The sequence below is a fragment of the Phascolarctos cinereus genome, unplaced genomic scaffold (genome assembly GCF_003287225.1).
Source record: "Phascolarctos cinereus isolate Bilbo 61053 unplaced genomic scaffold, phaCin_HiC Scaffold_726;HRSCAF=1367, whole genome shotgun sequence".
NCBI lineage: Eukaryota > Metazoa > Chordata > Mammalia > Diprotodontia > Phascolarctidae > Phascolarctos > Phascolarctos cinereus.
The window spans coordinates 264,354,858-264,370,052 of NW_027556098.1; the positions used below are offsets into that span (position 1 = coordinate 264,354,858).

The window sequence follows — 15,195 nt, forward strand, 5'->3', positions numbered from 1 at the left end:
GAGGGGCTCCAGCTCGAAAGAATCTTAGGAGTGATGGAGGAGAAAGAAGAAAATAGGAGGCAGAGATTTCCAAGACTCAGTGATTGCCTATGGCATGATGAGGAGACAGCTAGTGACTCCAATTTACAGCTCACCTCCCCTTAGTTCTCTCCATATCTGAAATCCCTGGGCCCCCTGCTCTCCAAAGTCAAAGAGTACAACTTTAAAAATAGCAGCTGGGAGGCAGAGGAAGGAGGAGAGGAAGTCACAGGACCCATCATTGCCAGGGAATAGAGGTGACAGCCTGGCACAGAGTAACTAAGGTCAAGAGACTACACATATACACACACACACCCCAGATATACATACCCTTCATACCTAGTAATTTAAAAGGTCTTAGTACCTAATTGCTATCTTCAGTTCAGAATGAAGTTAGGATGACTTCTTGAGGGAAGGCATTAGAAGTTTCCTTGACACAGGCCTTTGGAATAAATAGACTCCTTTACTAACCTCTTGTCTGCGTCTCATAACTGGTGGAAGGGTATTGCCAGGAGTTTTTTGTGACATGAGGCACCTAGAAAATGGGAGAACTCCAGGACTAGGCAGTACGACCATGTCTTGTGGTTCGATTACATCGCACAGCATCGTGATGGTTTGTGAAGCATTGCATTGTTGGAACACACCCTTCAGTTTGTGTGGCGGGTGTTGGACAGCTCTACAAGTTAATGTGGCATGGTTGGTAAGCATCCCTGGATTGTGTGGCATAATTATATGGCACTATAAGAATTGTTCTGTTTTGCTGCTGTGTTCTATAGTTTGACAATTTCACTACCCTACCCCCTGGTACCATGGAAGACAGGAATTGTGACATTTCCCTTAGATCCTGCAAGGTAATGACTGCTAACGGAACAGAATCAGAATCTAATACATCCCTCTCTTTCAGCCAAACTAGACAAAGACATTTACCCCTTGGGTCACTCAAGGTGAGAATCCACTTCTAACTATATATAGCCCTTCTGCTACCATGATCTTCACATCCTTCTTGGTGCTGTCAAAAAGAGGAAAGATAGTTTGGAGGGAGTAGAAAAGGTTAATGCCCTTGACTGTTCTCAGAGGCGCCCTAGTGTGGCTGGGGGCACCTCTTATGTAATTGCTTTTTAACCTGCCATGATATTAAGAAAATAGTTGGGTAGGGGAGTGATTGTGTGTGTGTGTGTGTGTGTGTGTGTGTGTGTGTGTCTACATATAAACAAGCTGAAGGTATTTGAACTAGTATACACATATGCCCCAGCATCTCTGGTGGGGGAAAAGAGAATTGCCTACATATGTTCCATGCTTTGGTAAGTGAACATGTAGATTTGTTCAGACTTTTCTAGGCTAGAGTATTGGCAGAAGCAAATCACATAGAAACAAAGTCCCCCAACTACAAGACTTGTAGGAAAGAGTTGAGGAGAGGCCCAAGTCCAGGGGTAGTGCCCCACTTCTCCCATTCATTGCTAGAGTTAGATGCAGTTCTCTACAGTGGCCATGGTGGGGATGGGGGGGACAAGCTCCAGAGAGGAGGAGGGTGGTGGTCAAGGTGGGCTTTCTCCTTTCCCCAAAAAAATTCTGGGTGGAAAAGAAGTGTTGGCCAGAAGCAGGTTTTGAATTGAAGTGAGGGGAGCAGAAAGGAAATGGGCCCTGGGTGGGAATCAGGATTAGAGATAGGGCTCTGGCAACAAGGTTGTCAGGGGCAGTATCTTTGATGCACCCCACAAACTGGTCTAGCTAATAGGAACAACCGAAGAGCCACCTGAAGGCTGCACCAAACTAGAAAATTAGGGGAAGGTAGCAAGCAAGGAAGAGAGAGACATAGTTTCTGAGTGTATATATTGGACACTGGATACACCACTCAGATGTGGCATGCAGTTTCCCAGATTTCACAGTCAGAGTTATGGCTCTAATAAGACCAGGGAAAGAGAGGGCCTTCTTTGTCAAGCTCTAGGACAGCCTCTACTTTTGCTTGGGAAAATCTAGCAGGGAAGTGAGTCCCTGTTGCAGGGTGGCAGGGCATCTAACTTCCTACCTAAAGGGAAAAAAATTCATTCCAGTGAATTGAATGGGGACACGGGGGAAATTTAGGTAGAATAGCTAGCTGGGCAGGGTTCCAGAAGTTGATGCACATGGATAGCATTTCACCAAGGCTTCCACTCAAGTTGAGCATACCAGTGAGACCTAGCACTCCAGGCTCTCCCATCATCCCCCTGCTACTGTCGATGCCTTTCCATAAACACAACCCAGACCTCAAGTCTGAGGAGTGGCCTTGGCAACAGAATGAAAGAAAAAAGAAGAAGATCACCAAAGGGGACATGACCTTCCTGAAGCTGGTTCCAGGGAAATGCTAAACAGTGGCTCAGGTTCAGGCCATGGACTCTCCATCCTTATTCTCCACTACTTAGACAACAGAAAAATCATATGTGTTTCCTCCAAGACAATTGAGTAAAATGTCTGATGATTCCTTAGCAAGGACAGAGGGAGGTCTGGAGGGATCCCATAGTTGTAATTAGTTAGAGATGTCAAGGACCCTGCCTCCCAACCTCCACTTCATATCACTAAATAAAGCCAGGGACCCCAGAATCATTTATCATGGGAGTTCCTACACTAACCAGCACCAGAACAAGTCAGAGTATCATTGACGCAGCCTCCCCGCTTCCCTCCTGTGGTCCGTGTCTTTCCCAAACAGCAGTTTCTTCTCTCACCAAAGCCATGCTTTCTCCAACACCCCAGAACTGTGCTCAACATAACTCTTACTTAACCTGTGCCAAAAAGAAACCAAACTTTGCACCTCTAGGTGAGTCATTCTCTTGCAAAGTTACAATAGGATTTTAAAAATAAGGACAAGCTATTCATTGGAATTGTCAATAAACAATATTTTACAGGTTTGCCATAAAAGTGGCCATTTTAAAAAGAACCTATAGGGATGGACTCGACCAAGAAATGAAGAAATAAAACCCAATACAGTAAACTCTTGATTATCCATCCTAATTGGCCATATGAATTCATAACCTCTGATAACCCAAAATAACATATATGTGTATTTCTTTGGAATGTATTATGTGGTGTTGGCGGGGGGGCGGGGTTTGCAGCAACAGCAGATTTACCTTCTTAATGAGGTTTGGCTAAAGCAATATTAAAATGAGTTTGCATTCCCTGAGTACACACCAACTGATGGCAGGGCAGACAGCCCAGAAGAAAACTGGATGGCAAGGGTAAGCCAACCAGGATTAAAACTGGGCCACTGATAAGCTATGCAGTGGTTTATCCACAGGTGGATAATCAAGAATTGACTACATACCAAAAAAAAAAAAAGAATCTTGAAACTTTACATTACTTTTCCTTTTGTTTTGAAGTTAGAGGTATAGAAGTGATTTCTCAATGCCTGTGAATAATTCAGAGATACATGATATGGAGGCAGCAAAGCAAAGAGGAAAGAACCTTGTATTTGGAATCAGAGGACAGGGAATCTGAGACTGGGGAAAGTCACAATCTATCTGTGACTCAGTTTCCTTTTCTGTAAAATAAGGAGGTTGGACTCAATACTCTGTAGGGTCACTTCAGCTCTAAATCTATGATCCTATGATAAAGACATATATACATACACATCAAGGATCTGAAATCTCATCAGTAACTTAACAGATAAGTGTTAGAGGGCTGACTGAGCTCTAGAACTATATATAGCTATATACTTGTCCATGGCCCTACAGTTAGTAAGTGTAAGAAAGAGGACTTTCTTTCTGGAAGTCTTCCAGACTTCAAGTCTGAAACATTATCCACTGTGCCACACTGTTTCTCAAATACAGCATACATATTCGTCATATATATGTATGTATGTATGTATATGTGTGTATGTTGACATATGTGTATGTATGTATGCATGTAGATATGTATACACATATAGATTATAAGCTTGGGTTTCCTTTCCTTTTTTCTAGGGCAAAAAGTTTCCTCTTCAGGTGTTAGACACTTTTAGATGAACTCAGGTTATTATCCATACCTTTCCTGTGTAGCTATAAATGGAAAAATGCCCATACTGGTTGCCAAGGCACAACATCAACTGACCTAATGTTGTTTCCTTCATGAGACTCCTGCACATCAAGTCCAAAGGACAAATGGCAGACAAGTTCAGCATCAGCTTCAACAATTCATCAGTAGCAACAGTATATGTGATTTCCATGAAAAGTGTGGGGTGGCTATCTTAGTATTACCTTGAATACTGGAATGTTTCCTGACCAATGTATCCCAAACATTTCTTTCATACCATACCATACCATACCATTACCATACCATACCACACCATACCACACCATACTATATACTAATAGTTTCAAGTCTACCAAAAGGATGATAGAATTATATATCTGTATAATAATTTTACCTTTTCAAAGTACCTCTGCATTGATTACCTCATCTCATCTTCACAACAGCATCATGAGGCAGGGAGGGAAGGAACATTTATTTTACAAGTGAAAATCCAAAGACACCAAAAGTTTGAGTAATTAGCCACCTTATTAAGTGGCAGCCAGAACTAGAATCCAAACTAAGGAATTAACATAGAACCTGAAGCCTTAAACTTGAATTTTTTGGGCTGGAATACATAGTATGTTAGATGTGAAGTGTGATGTTACAGTCTGGTTCTATTAGACTTCACAAATACCCAGCAAAAGGAAAAGGGTGTGAACTAAGTCTTAGGAGCTGTGAAAATGAAGTCAAGGATTTCCGGGCAAGGAAAATTGCTTATAAAAGAGATCAGGGGAAGGGGATGATGACAATGGAGAGAAGATGCTGGAGTTATGAAAGTACCTAAAAAATTCTGAAAGCATCCTAGACTGTCAACTCCTTGAGGCCAGGGATGGTATCTTTTATCTCTCCCAAGTTCCCAGCACAATGTTTTACACATAGCAAATGCTTAAAATAAATGTATATTGAGTGAATGAATGCTGCTGACAAATAACTACCCCCAGTGAGACAGGGACTGGATCTGTAATTTCATTTATATAGGGAACTCCTCGACGTTGAGATTCCCCCGCCATAATACAGATTGGCACCTTCTCTACAATTCAGAGTCCTAGGGAATTGCTTAGGCTAAAGCATTGATAAGTTAAATGACTTGCCCATTGTCCTAGAGAATTGTGTATCATTGGTAGGATTTAAACTAAGTTCTTCCTGGCTCTGAGGCCAGCTCTCTCTTGATCCAACACCATGATGTTTCTCTTTCCTCACCTTATCTAGGTCTATTCAGGGATTTCTTTTTCCAAGGGAACATTTCTCTAATTTTATAATGGAAATCAATGAGAAAATACAATTTGTTTTGCAGGAAATTTTTCTGGAACACATTGCGTCTATGAAGCAAGCCATGTTTGTAGTATAATATTCTATCAGGGATGACTGTCTGGTTGGATTATGTTGTTTTCACTTCCACTGAAATGTGCTGGCCAAATGTAGCAGATTCGTTCTTGGGAAGATGTATGCAGCTGAAGGCATGTATTTTCAAAAATCAAAATGTCATTACTGACAACAAGAACCTGTCCACAGAAAGCAAGTGGGACAAATTCAGTTTATATCAAAGGAAAAGAGAAAAGAGAGGAGGGAAAGAAGAGGGGAGACTTAGTCTAATACCTCATTTTACAGATGAAAAACTGAGGCCCAGGGGAAAGTAAGTGACTTTCCTACAGTCACACAAAAAAATTTTGAAAGATGATCTAGAACTGGGGTAGCCACAGGAACACTTGACTAAGAGTCAGTAAAAATGAATTACAGTCCCAATGCCACCACTACTTGGTAGTGTGATGTTAGGCAACTCATATGCAGCTGGTAGCCCAGTAGATAGACCCTTAGAAGATCTGAGTTCAAATCCAGCTTTAGACACATACTAACTGTGTGACCCTGGGCAAATCACTTAATCTCTGCCTGCCTCAGTTTCCTTATCTGTAAAATGGAGATTAATAATAGCATATACCTTATAGAGCTGTTGTGAGAATAAAATGAGATAATATTTGTAAAGTACTCTGCAAACTCTAAAGCACTATATATGTACCAGCTGTTATTACTATTTTGTTTCCAAGCCTCAGTCTCCCCATCTACAATATGAAGAGAATGAACTAGAAGTGTTTCTTGAACTGTGCTTCAAGGAACCACGAAATACCCCATTTGTTGTTTTGTTTTAGTGAACCTTATATTGTTTGTTAGTAGGCATTAAAAATTATAATTTTAGAGGATTTTACTAAACAGTTCTACTACTGCGGAAAGTTTGACAGCCATTAAACCAAGATAATAGAATTTTGTCATAAGAAAGGGCTCTAACATCTTTCATTGACCTGCCCAAGATCACACAGCTTGGCTGGTGGCAGGCAGAACTGAGGCTGTAGTAGAACCCAGGACTGTTGATCAGCAGTTCAGTTCTCTTTCTACTAAGCTACGTTGCCTCTCTCCAAAACCACAGCAGAACAAGGATGCCAAATAACAGAGTAGTATACCTAGGCTAAGGGAGTAAGAGGCTCTCCCTGGGGCCCTCCTCTACTAGGAATGTAGAAGGAAAAACAGCTGACCTTTCCTAGTAAACCATGTGCAGCAGGTCTGCATTAAGCAACGTCAGGCCTCAGGAAGGTCAGGACCTCCTACACCATCATCAATAGATTATTTATTTATTGTTTTAATAAGCCTCAAAAAACCCCAAACATTCAAGTACAGAACCAGAGTAAAACATTATTATATACAAATATACAAAACCATAAATTATTATTTATGTTGTTTTTAATTCTGTTCACTTACCAAATTAACAAAAAGGTCCCGTTAGTTTCCATGCCCCTTTCTCAGCAACTTTAAAAAAAAAATAATAGTTCATATTTATATAGCTCTTTAAGGTTTAAATCCTTATATTACAACAACTCTGTGAGGCAGGTAATATAAATATTATTATCCCTATTTTGCTGGTGGAGAAACTCAGACTGAAAGAGATAAAGTGACTTATTTATCATCACACTAGTATTAGAACCCATCAAACTCAAGTTTTCTATCTCCAAATACGTTTTCCCCCACTCCACCACACTGAAATAGGAAGAAAGCAAGTAAAACAATGACTCAAGAGAACTGAAACTAGGGTGGACAATTAGAACTTTGGCCCAGGTGGGAAATTTGCATCAGAGTTGGAAATTTAGAGGGTAATAACAGCATTCATACTTCCCTCAAAGAAGGCAAGAGGATAGAACCAGTGATAACAGAATGTTGAGAAAAGCAGTGTAGACCATTTCCTCTAGAGGTGGGGAGGTGCGTAACTAGAGACCTGCTTTGGTTTCATTTGGGAGTAGAAAGAGAGAGAAGACCAAGGAAAGGGGAAATAAGGAAAATAATAAAGAACAAGAAGAGAGCTCTGGCCAGTCTGAGGGGTAAGGAGAGAGGCCTAGACCAACCCAGTCCATAAGATTCCATCTTCTCAGTGCTGGAAGCAATGGCTAGAGTTTCAGAGGAGGCCAAGTGAGGCAAGAGGTATGCAATGTACAATTCTCTACATCTCACCACAGGCTGGAGTAGCCTCAGATCTCTGCTACCACTGTGGGAAGCTTCTAGGCTGCCATTCCAAGGGTGAGTAGATTGGGGACTTCATTACTGGGATTCGGGACTGGGAAAGATCAAAGGGCTCCACTCCCCTAACATCTGTTTATCCTGAGTCATAACACCAGGAGGCAGTACTCCCAAAGGAAGGGCTCAGTCCCAGATGAGCCTTGCTTATATCTCAAGTGGCTAAATGTAAGCAATGTGGCTAAAAGAGTCCTGGACTGAAGTCAGGAGACCAGCGTACTAGTCCCTACTCTGACACTAACTCTGCACCCTTTTCCTCCTTTGTAAATGAAGTAATGGGTAAATATAATCTCTAAGACTCCTTCTATTGTTAGCAGTATGGGAGTCAATGAAATTTGAGATTGATTTGACTTCACCTCTTCTTAGCCTCAATTTCAGCAAGAACTGAATGAGTCTTTGTGATTTTGAGCAAGTCTCTTTAACACCTCTGAGGCTTTAGTTTCCTCATATGTAAAATGAAGGAGCTGGACTCAGTGGTCCCCAAGGTGTCATCTAGCACTGGTGTTCTGCTGTGATGCTTTTGAGGTTTTTGGGGAAGCAGATTGGCTTCAAGCCTCTTTCCAGCCCCTTTCCCCAAAGTGTATCTCTATTTACCATAATAATCCACCTCTGTCCCAAAGGAGTCATGCTTCTTGGATGCCAAGCATGAAAAAACAATTGACCTTAGCACTTAGTTATCAAGAATAATTAGTTAAAATTAAAAGTTTATATGGCTCACTTCATTTTCCCAGGGGCCACCCCACAGCCAACCCCATGGATCCAGGCTTTCTCTGCTCACAAGGGCAGATGTCACCACAGCCTCTTTATCCCTGACATGGAGTAGTCTCTTCCCACCCACCCTTGGCAATGAAGAGTATCTTTTAAGCCAGTTGTCTAGTTTACAAACACTCTTGGTGACATCTTTGACCATCAGCCAAATAGAATTTATACATGTTGAATTCACTTGAAATTCTAAGGCTTACAAATGAAGAGGCTAGATAAAGTACCAGGGGCCCTCTTGTCTTACAACCCAGTTCCCAAGATCCATTTCCTCACTATTTAATCCTGCTTGAAGTCCTGCATTCCAAACCTGCCCTCCTGAGTCCTATTCTTAACTGTCCTAGGGTCTTGTCTATGAAAAGCATTATTGACAGGAGCAGAGTCCCACAGGAATCTGAACCTTTATAGGGGACTGTTTTGAACTAAGAGAAGGGAAGAAAAGAGAAGGAAAGAGAAGGGAAGGGAAGTGAAGAAAAAGGAATGGAAGGGAAAGGAAAGGAAAGGAAGGAAAGGGAAGGGAAGAGAAGGAAAGGAAATCCTCTAATGTATTTCCCTTGATGGGGAATCACATAACCTTGTAGGGTAACAAAGTGAGCTGAGCCCCAAAACATCCCTACCCCTGCCCTGGTGTGCTCAAAGACAAGGGGCTGCTTTCTAGGAGTCATTAAAGATGTGTCCTCTACACCACACCGTTAATTTAATAATTCATCCAGTGTGACCAGGCAAGATTAGTGATTTTGACAGGTTGTCGTTAAGGAGCAAGACCCTTTCACATGACCAGCCTGGGGCCTCTGCGCTAGAATTCCCAGCAACTTTCACAGGCAGACTTCTCAATCTCTTTTTTCTTTTCCCTGCTTTTTGGCAGTCCTCCACCCTCACCCCCATCCCCACCCTCTCTTTCTGCCTCCTTCCTGATGTCTCATTTTCCCCCTCTCTTTTCTGTCCCTACAGCTCAATCTCTCTCACCTCTTCTTTCTCTCTCACTGCTTCAATCCAGCCCCTTCTCTTTATCTTCCAGTCCATTCCTTATATACTCTAGCACAGGGGTTTCTTAACCTGGGATTTCAGGGAGTCCATGAACTTGGGGGGAATATATCTTTATTTTTATGAACCTTTGGTTTCTTTTGTAAACCTATGTATTTTATTTTATGCATTTAAAAACAGTATTCTGTGAAGGGGTCCATAAGCTTCATCAGACTGCAAGAGAAGTTAAGAACCCCTGCTTTGAAGTCCATCTCCATCATTTCCCCTGAACTGACATTAGAGAGATAAGCCCAGAGAAAACTTCTTTACTGCTAAAGAAATGTTCTTCCCTGAGGCAACATCCCATGCTTCATCTCCAATGCAATGACCAATGGTTATACTTATCTATGTACCTTCAGTATTTACCTCCTAGTAACAAGGTGGTCATATCTCACCTATGTCTCCTCTAAAAGAGACAGCCACCCAATGTGCCTGCTCCCATGTTCAGTGTTAGGTTCCCTTAGAGAATCAGAACTGAAACACAACCTGGAGAACCCTAGGAGCTCTCTCCCTTTCCCAAGTTTATCTGTGAAGAATCCTGCAATAACCTGAAAGGTCTGGAGATTGGGATGCTAGAGGAAAGGAGGAGGTAAACCGGTAGTTCTAAGAAGTCTTGTTGAGGGGAAAAAATGACAAGACAGACCATTTTCAGATCTCCAGCTGAAGTAATATGACATTCCCAAAGCAAGCCAAGTAAAGCCCCTTGATGCCAGGCCAGCTCTGGCCCCTGCTGCTGCCTTTCTCTTAATAAGAAAACATTGCCCCCAGAGTCATAACTAGAAATTCTGGACACTCACCCTGGGCATATTCAACTGTGGCGGGGTGGGGGAGAGGGAGACAATGTAGACACAGAAAATAGTCCATGAATTTCAGGTACAACTGAATCAGGAAAACCTGGAAGAAGGGTATAGGAAGGTGGAAGGTGGGGTATCAGCCTGTGGAAAAACAGAGGGACAAGACAGAAAAGCAGGCCCTGAGAGAGGGACAGTCTGAGACCAGCAGGCCAGAGGACTGCCATGGGGGAAAGTATGCCTCCTCCTCGGATGTTGGAGCCCTGGAACAAAGTCCCACTCACCCTGCTCTCCTCACCCCACTAACTGACTGACAAATGTCTTTGGGGGACTTCCACTCCTGTCTTTAATTTAGCCTCCATCCCTAGTCATTGCAATCCTGGTCTTTCCAATTGCCATCCCAAAGCCTCAAAGAGTGCAGTCCGTCATGGAGAAATGGATCAATTCAGGCCTTAAAGAGGCATCAGGAGAGACAACCCACAGGAGTGAATCCACAGAGCTACTGTTTATAAAACATTCTGTCTACACAATATATAATGGCTGCCTATAACCCAGCATCTATACAACGCACAGCAGCTGTCGCTTTGATATATGGCTACCCTGCGACTGTCTATATAACATATAGATAGTGTCAGCATAATCTACAGCCAACGAGACCAGAGATTTAGAGACCTTTCTATCCATCATTATCACACAATCCTGCCTGGTAGGTGTAAGCATATGCTTTCAGTGCTAGGTTTTACAGAAGTATCCATGCTGTCTCAGTTTAACCTTTGCCCACAGGGGCATGAAGCCCCCACCCTGGAACCTTTTTGTCATGAGTCAATTATTCAATCAACAAGTATTTATTAATCACTTACTATGTGCCAGTGTTACACACAGTGCTAGGTTCTGGGGATATAAATAATGAAACGAAAGAGTCACTTCCCTCAAGAAGCTGACATTTTATTGAGGAAGACATTGTATTCATATGTCAATCAATCAATATTTATTAAGAGCCTACTATGTGCCAGTAACTACAAGATATATATAGATATAGATAGATAGATAGATAGATAGATCGATCGATAGATAGACAGACAGATAGATAGATATACACACACATATAAATTAAATATAATGTAATGGGCTGACTATGCTGATCTTCTGGGGAGATCAAGAAAGGCCTATATAGGAAATGGTACTTGAGCTGAGCTTTGAAAGAGGCTAGGCTTTCTAAGAGGCAGAGGTGAGGGGGTAATGAATTTTAGGCATGGGACAATAAGTTGTTCAAAAGTTTAGGGGCTAGTGGTGAAATGTTATGTATGAGAAGTGGCAAATAGGCCAGTTCAGTTGAATCATGCCACATGAGGATGAAGTGAAAAGGAGTAATATGTAAAAAGCTTATAAAGGTTAGCTGAAGCCAAATTGGGAAGGCTTTTAAATGCCAAACAGAGGAGTTTATATTTAATTCTAGAGATAATGGGAAGGGGTTCTTAACCTGAGGTCTGTGAATAGACTTTAGGGGCTCTATAAACTTGAATGGGAAAAACTTACATCTTCATTTTCACTAATTTCTAACTGAAATTTAGCATTTTCTTCAATTATGAATGTGGCAACAAACATTATTCTGAGAAGGAATCCATAGGCTTCACCAGACTAGCCAAGGGGTCTGTGGCATATACAACCAAAAAAGGCTAGGAACTCCTACTCCAGGGCTTATTGAGTAGGGCAATGACAGGGTGAGGTCTTTGCTTTGGGAATATCACTTTGACCAGTCTGTGGAGAATGGATTGGAAAGGGGAGACACTAGAGGCAGGGAGACCAACTAGAAGCCTATTGCAATAGTTCTGGTGAAAGATGATGAGGACTTGGATTAGGGTGGGGACTAGGGGAATGGAGAAATGTGAATTGATGCAAGAGGCGTTGTAGAGCTCAAACAAAACTTGGCGTCTGATTGGATATGTGGGGTCAAAGAGAATGAAGAGGTGAGGATAACTCTAAAAATGTGAACCTAGGTTACTAGGAAAAGTGACAGTATCTCAACAGAAATGAAGAAATACAGAAGGAGGATAGGTCTGGGGGGAAGAGATAATGATTTTGGGGTTTTTTATGTTGAATTTGAAATGTTTACAGGACATCTAACTCAAAATTTTCAATAGACAGCTGGTGATACAGGTCTAGAGCTCAGGTGTGAGGCCAGGATATATATGTATATGTGTATGTATGTGTCTATGTCTATGTATATATACATATATGTGTCTATGTGTATATATATACACATGTGTATATATACATGTGTGTTGTGCACAACTAACTCAGCTCACCACTAGAGCAAGGATCCTATACTAATTTTGAAGGGATAAGGCCAGCTTAACCTTCTATCTCGAACGCGCATTGATGAGGCGGGAGACAAGATGGAAGCAACTCCATTTTATTTTTACAAAGCATTCCTTTAAGCAGTAAAGTAACAGGAACTTCTTATCAAGTTACAATGACATAGAGTTCATGCTGTACTAAGGACAGTGTATGCACCTTCTGTGCGCTTATCTGACTCCAATCCCAGAATAGACTGCTAATGACCATACAATAAATAGGGGAGTGTTAAAGATCCATAGAATGGAGCACTGAACCAGGCAACCTTTGCTCAGAGTCACCCGAATCAGCAGCATGAACAGTGACCCTCAACATCGTTACAGATCCCCAACACATGTGTATGGGGTGTGTGTGTGTGTGTGTGTGTGTGTGTGAAAGAGAGAGAGAGAGGAGTTATATACCTAGAGATTATCACTGAACCCATCAGAGCTAATGAAGTCACCAAGTAAGTGTAGAGAGAGGAGAAGAGGGTGTCCAGGACAGAGTCTTGGGGTATATCCACAATTAGTGGGCATGATATAAATGATAATCAAGCAAAGGAGACAGAGAAGGAGAAATTCAACAAGTAGATGTCAGCAGTGTCACAAAGACTCAGACAGGAAAAAGTATCCAGCAGGAAAGTGATCAAGAGGATTAAACAGTAACCTTTGTATCCCATCAGTCACTAGAGGGGAAAAACATGAGTCTGTCCCATGTCTTTCATCAGAACCCCTTGACACACAATATTGTCTCCACTGGGGGAGGTATAGGGAATATCCAGAGTGGGCTCACATGTAATTTTCACAAAAAAACAAAGGGCAAATATTCAGCACTTGACCTTTTGCTCTGACCTGTAGAGTCACAAGTCCCAAAGATCAGGGCTAAGGCAGAAAGTCAATACAGGGAAGATTTATTTTCATTCTTCTCCCCTGGATTAGGCTCTAGGGAATACTTCTAGTTGGGATAAATTTCAAGGCTACCAGTCCATTTGGCAGAGTTTCTAGGGGTTCTGGTCATTGTTATCACCTCCTCCATCTCTGCTTGGAAAAGTCCATGTAAGCTCCTTGAGGGCAGAACTGTATCATTCAGATATTCACAGAACCTAGCAGAGTGCTTTACACCTACACCATAGTAAATGTTTATTGAAATGAATTGAAAAGGTACAGTTACTTCATAGATCTGATTACCTTCTGTGTGAGTCACATCTTGGATGTAGCCTCATCTAGATGGGGGAGTCTGACTATAAAAATTTCCCCTTCCCCATTCCCCAAGTCTGGAAAGTGCCTGCCCAAGAAAGCATAGAAAATGAAAGCTCTCCTTTTCCTCCACCACCTGTGATTCTAATGCTTCAGAGGTCAAGTCACTCCTTTTTGTTTTGTTTTTCTAATTCATTTTATTTTTTAATTTATGGAAAAAAACAACCATTTCCATAACAGAGTATAATTTTTTAAAAAAAAAAAGGTGATTATACATGAAACTACAAATCTATTATGTATAACTTGCTATTCCTTTTAAATATACAACAAAGTTAACATGTAAATTTCTTTTTTTTCCTTTTTTTTTTCTTCCCCGCCCCTGCCCTACACCCTAGAGAGGGTCACCATTACATACAAATTAGACACACACAAAAAAGTCACTCTTAATAATACTTTTGCTTTCCTGGTTTCTGTTCCTTCTCCTCTCTCCCTTGCTTTCACTGAAGCCACACAAACCCCATCAAAGAGCATATTGAGCCATGAAGGCTCTGAGTAGCTCTGTTCAAATCATCTCTGTGGGATGAGAAGGAAGGGAAGGTATGAGGTCAGGACTGTAACAGAGCTGTGTTTGTGTGTCCATAACAGAAGTTATGGGACCTAAGAATTAGGGGCAAAACAGGGAATAGGATCATGGGATCTGGAGCTAGAAAGGACCTTATCGGGCAGTTTTTCCAACTGCTTCATTTTACAGATGAGAAAACTGAGGCCATGAAGGGGGAAGTTACTTACCCACATGGTCACATGGCTAGTAAGGGGCAGGGCTGGGATTTGAACCCAGGTCTTCTGACTATTGGGCAACTAGGTGGCATAGCGGATAGAGTGCCAGACTTGGAGTCAGGAAGACTCATCTTTCTGAGTTCAAATCTGGTCTCAGATACTTACTAGCTGTGTGACCCTGGGCAAGTCATTTAACCCTGTTTGCCTCAGTTTTCTCATCTGGAGAAAGGAAATGGCAAACCAATCCAGTATTTTTGCCAAGAAAACCCCAAATGGGGTCATGAAGAGTCATACATGACTGAAAAACAACTGAACAGCCACAACCTCTGACTTCAAATCCTGCACATTTTCCCATAAGAATCAAGGCATAAAATATAGGACTTTAATTTTGGTAAATTTTAATTTGCCCAAGGGGAGAAGGCTCAAGACCTCAATTGAAACACCCAGGGACACCAACAGGGAGCAGGGGCACTGAGAGAAGGATATAGCCAGGGTGGCTAGCACCCAGGGATTCAAATGGGACTGATCTTTGTACCCTGTCAGAATAAAAAAGAGGAGTCAGTGATTTTCCTTCAGAAAATCCACCTTCATCTTCAGCATCCTGAATTCAAATAAAGCTCTCAATCTTCCCTTCTAGTTGATATGGGATACCTGTTTCACAGGGAGTAGCCTAGGGTCACACTTGGGCAAGTCTGGTTGGTTTTCCATCTCCCGGGTGACAG

At 41.8% G+C, this 15,195-nt stretch overlaps 1 protein-coding gene across 4 annotated transcripts in view; it reads left to right on the top strand.

Annotated features, from left to right (window-relative positions):
- Positions 1–15,195, top strand: part of B3GAT1 (beta-1,3-glucuronyltransferase 1) — a 58,122-nt gene that overhangs the window by 1,292 nt on the left and 41,635 nt on the right. The gene's annotated exons all lie outside the window — the stretch shown is intronic.